The sequence below is a fragment of the Schistocerca piceifrons genome, unplaced genomic scaffold, assembly GCF_021461385.2.
Source record: "Schistocerca piceifrons isolate TAMUIC-IGC-003096 unplaced genomic scaffold, iqSchPice1.1 HiC_scaffold_73, whole genome shotgun sequence".
Classification (NCBI taxonomy): domain Eukaryota; kingdom Metazoa; phylum Arthropoda; class Insecta; order Orthoptera; family Acrididae; genus Schistocerca; species Schistocerca piceifrons.
Genome location: NW_025728981.1, coordinates 35,001 through 40,000, shown reverse-complemented (window position 1 = coordinate 40,000; position 5,000 = coordinate 35,001). Strand labels below are relative to the sequence as shown.

At 54.0% G+C, this 5,000-nt stretch overlaps 1 non-coding gene across 1 annotated transcript in view; it reads right to left on the bottom strand.

The window, feature by feature from the left end:
* Positions 1 to 1,400, bottom strand: part of LOC124770036 — a 1,910-nt gene extending 510 nt beyond the window's left edge. Inside the window, exon 1 of the ribosomal RNA XR_007013053.1 lies at positions 1 to 1,400. This exon is cut by the window's left edge and continues 510 nt beyond it. This is a non-coding gene — a ribosomal RNA (small subunit ribosomal RNA).
* Positions 1,401 to 5,000: the final 3,600 nt, after the last annotated feature.

The following is a 5,000-nucleotide window of genomic DNA, read 5'->3' as shown; positions in this document are numbered from 1 at the left end:
ATCGCTCCACCAACTAAGAACGGCCATGCACCACCACCCACCGAATCAAGAAAGAGCTATCAATCTGTCAATCCTTCCGGTGTCCGGGCCTGGTGAGGTTTCCCGTGTTGAGTCAAATTAAGCCGCAGGCTCCACTCCTGGTGGTGCCCTTCCGTCAATTCCTTTAAGTTTCAGCTTTGCAACCATACTTCCCCCGGAACCCAAAAGCTTTGGTTTCCCGGAGGCTGCCCGCCGAGTCATCGGAGGAACTGCGGCGGATCGCTGGCTGGCATCGGTTTATGGTTAGAACTAGGGCGGTATCTGATCGCCTTCGAACCTCTAACTTTCGTTCTTGATTAATGAAAACATACTTGGCAAATGCTTTCGCTTCTGTTCGTCTTGCGACGATCCAAGAATTTCACCTCTAACGTCGCAATACGAATGCCCCCGCCTGTCCCTATTAATCATTACCTCGGGTTCCGAAAACCAACAAAATAGAACCGAGGTCCTATTCCATTATTCCATGCACACAGTATTCAGGCGGGCTTGCCTGCTTTAAGCACTCTAATTTGTTCAAAGTAAACGTGCCGGCCCACCGAGACACTCAATAAAGAGCACCCTGGTAGGATTTCAACGGGGTCCGCCTCGGGACGCACGAGCACGCACGGGGCGGTCGCACGCCTTCGGCTCGCCCCACCGGCAGGACGTCCCACGATACATGCCAGTTAAACACCGACGGGCGGTGAACCAACAGCGTGGGACACAAATCCAACTACGAGCTTTTTAACCGCAACAACTTTAATATACGCTATTGGAGCTGGAATTACCGCGGCTGCTGGCACCAGACTTGCCCTCCAATAGATACTCGTTAAAGGATTTAAAGTGTACTCATTCCGATTACGGGGCCTCGGATGAGTCCCGTATCGTTATTTTTCGTCACTACCTCCCCGTGCCGGGAGTGGGTAATTTGCGCGCCTGCTGCCTTCCTTGGATGTGGTAGCCGTTTCTCAGGCTCCCTCTCCGGAATCGAACCCTGATTCCCCGTTACCCGTTACAACCATGGTAGGCGCAGAACCTACCATCGACAGTTGATAAGGCAGACATTTGAAAGATGCGTCGCCGGTACGAGGACCGTGCGATCAGCCCAAAGTTATTCAGAGTCACCAAGGCAAACGGACCGGACGAGCCGACCGATTGGTTTTGATCTAATAAAAGCGTCCCTTCCATCTCTGGTCGGGACTCTGTTTGCATGTATTAGCTCTAGAATTACCACAGTTATCCAAGTAACGTGGGTACGATCTAAGGAACCATAACTGATTTAATGAGCCATTCGCGGTTTCACCTTAATGCGGCTTGTACTGAGACATGCATGGCTTAATCTTTGAGACAAGCATATGACTACTGGCAGGATCAACCAGGGAGCTGCGTCAACTAGAGCTGAGCAGCCGGCCGCCCGGGAGTGTGTCCCGGGGGCCCGCGCGAACACGCAAGCGTCCGCTCAATCATTCTGCAAACAGGAGGAGGCTGAGCTCCCCTGCACAATACACCTCGAAACCCTCTCAGGTCCCGGCGGCGCGCAGCGCCGTCCCAAGTACTTGGTCGGGTTCGAGAGAGGCGCAATCGCCCGGAGTTAGGCGAGTAGACGCTTTCGGTGCGACCACCCGTGCTCCCAACTGAGCTTGCCGCTGCCGACAGAGGCCCGGGAGCGTGCTGTCGTGGCATTGCCGGCGGGAGACAACACGCGCCACCTACGGTGACCGGCAGCTCCAACGCCAGCGCCACAGAAGGACAAAAGCCCCACTTGGGTGCCGAAGCGAACTCTCCCAGCACAGCGCACACGCCAACACATCCGCACAGCTGCGATACAAACCACCAGCGAGAACCGCTGGGGCGACCGAGCAGCAGACGGCGTCGCGGCGCCGAGCGCCGGGCGGCGGCGCATCCTCAACGCACACAGTCCTCAATCGGACCAGCACACTGCAGATGTCCACCGCGCTTCGCACCGGGCCCGCGAGGACCTACTTTGGCCGCACGGCGCCGCGCGCAGGGTGCGCCGGCGCGCAGCTGCGACGCCTGCCGCGTCCGTCGGCCGGCGCGCCTGCCACTGGCCGCCCCCACCAGCCGGCTGTAGCGCGTGCGCCCACGCACCGCGCGGCCAGCACGCCGGGAGGCGCCCCCTCACCGGCCGGGGACGGTCCACCCAGCCACCGCCGCGTATCGCTTCACACCCAGATGCCGTTCAGTTTCGTCGGCATGGTGGGTATCGCTGGAACAACCGGTTAGTACCTCAACCTATCGTCGCCATCACCGATTCACCCCTAGCGAGAACAACCGCACCACAACGGGTTACCATTTCTTCATTTGCGTAACTTCACCAGAAAACGTAGGCGTCCATCGCCATTTGCAACTTCAACCATTATTGCATGCCTGTGTCAGGTGTCACGCCACACTACGTCTGCCCACATACACGCAACAAAATGTGCACGCCTAGACAATACGTGGAAGGTGGCCCCCGTACGTATGCGATGTCCATTGCTCGAACGACTGTCAACCGGCTTCTGTAGCATGTCGCAGATATGGAACGCGCTGCACCATGCCATCACGGTGTGTGAGGAGAGACGACTAGGTCCGAATACATCAACAGACAGCTCATGCTGATCGCCATCCACGGCGTCCGTTCCTCCCACACGTCTCTATGGCGTACCACACTGCAATCCAGCTCTCATAGGGAGACGACACGTAGCTGCGTGCACAATATTTGCACTGTATGGTCCGCCGTTTTTGGGCGCAGTCGTTGTACGGTCACACATGTGCCACGATGTATCATTCAGTACATAAGGACGAATGTGCAGTACAGATTGTGGTTCACGCGTACGACATCAGCGGACAGTTGACACAGGCCGCACCACAACGTAGCCTGCGTACGTCGCATGCGAAGGGCATTGAACATGCAAACTTGTCACCAACCACCTTGCGAAGGCAGGGGGCAAGGTGGGGACGTGGGGAGAGGTGGGGGGGGGGGGGGGGCGGCATGTACGCCCTGCTGCCATCCACATTACAGTGTACAGCAGGAGCATGTGGAAAGTCAGCAAGACTTGCAAGGTGTTTAACATGAAGCGATACACAGGGGAGCGGGCAGTGCGAGTAGCGAACTATATTGCGAGGGTTGCGGGTGGGCAACACTACACTAATTGAACGAGTCGTATAACAATTACAGAGCAGGTTTAGGCGACAACGTGGGTTACGATAGGCGACAACGTGGGTTACGTTAGGGGACAACGTGGGTTACGTTAGGGGACAACGTGGGTTACGTTAGGGGACAACGTGGGTTACGTTAGGGGACAACGTGGGTTACGTTAGGGGACAACGTGGGTTACGTTAGGGGACAACGTGGGTTACGTTAGGGGACAACGTGGGTTAGGTTAAGGCACAACATGGGTTAGGTTAAGGCACAACATGGGTTAGGTTAAGGCACAACATGGGTTAGGTTAAGGCACAACATGGGTTAGGTTAAGGCACAACATGGGTTAGGTTACGGCACAACATGGGTTAGGTTAAGGCACAACATGGGTTAGGTTAAGGCACAACATGGGTTAGGTTAGGGGACAACATGGGTTAGGTTAGGGGACAACATGGGTTAGGTTAGGGGACAACATGGGTTAGGTTAAGGCACAACATGGGTTAGGTTAGGGGACAACATGGGTTAGGTTAAGGCACAACATGGGTTAGGTTAGGGGACAACATGGGTTAGGTTAGGGGACAACATGGGTTAGGTTAAGGCACAACATGGGTTAGGTTAAGGCACAACATGGGTTAGGTTAAGGCACAACATGGGTTAGGTTAGGGGACAACATGGGTTAGGTTAGGGGACAACTTGGGTTAGGGTTAGGGGACAACATGGGTTAGGTTAAGGCACAACATGGGTTAGGTTAAGGCACAACATGGGTTAGGTTAGGGCACAACATGGGTTAGGTTAGGGCACAACATGGGTTAGGTTAGGGCACAACATGGGTTAGGTTAGGGGACAACATGGGTTAGGTTAGGGGACAACATGGGTTAGGTTAGGGGACAACATGGGTTAGGTTAGGGGACAACATGGGTTAGGTTAGGGGACAACATGGGTTAGGTTAGGGGACAACATGGGTTAGGTTAGGGGACAACATGGGTTAGGTTAGGGGACAACATGGGTTAGGTTAGGGGACAACATGGGTTAGGTTAGGGGACAACATGGGTTAGGTTAAGGCACAACATGGGTTAGGTTAAGGCACAACATGGGTTAGGTTAGGGGACAACATGGGTTAGGTTAGGGGACAACATGGGTTAGGTTAGGGGACAACATGGGTTAGGTTAAGGCACAACATGGGTTAGGTTAGGGGACAACATGGGTTAGGTTAAGGCACAACATGGGTTAGGTTAGGGGACAACATGGGTTAGGTTAGGGGACAACATGGGTTAGGTTAAGGCACAACATGGGTTAGGTTAAGGCACAACATGGGTTAGGTTAAGGCACAACATGGGTTAGGTTAGGGGACAACATGGGTTAGGTTAGGGGACAACTTGGGTTAGGTTAGGGGACAACATGGGTTAGGTTAAGGCACAACATGGGTTAGGTTAAGGCACAACATGGGTTAGGTTAGGGGACAACATGGGTTAGGTTAGGGGGACAACATGGGTTAGGTTAGGGGACAACATGGGTTAGGTTAAGGCACAACATGGGTTAGGTTAGGGGACAACATGGGTTAGGTTAAGGCACAACATGGGTTAGGTTAGGGGACAACATGGGTTAGGTTAGGGGACAACATGGGTTAGGTTAAGGCACAACATGGGTTAGGTTAAGGCACAACATGGGTTAGGTTAAGGGACAACATGGGTTAGGTTAGGGGACAACTTGGGTTAGGTTAGGGGACAACATGGGTTAGGTTAAGGCACAACATGGGTTAGGTTAAGGCACAACATGGGTTAGGTTAAGGTACAACATGGGTTAGGTTAAGGTACAACATGGGTTAGGTTAGGTTACACGT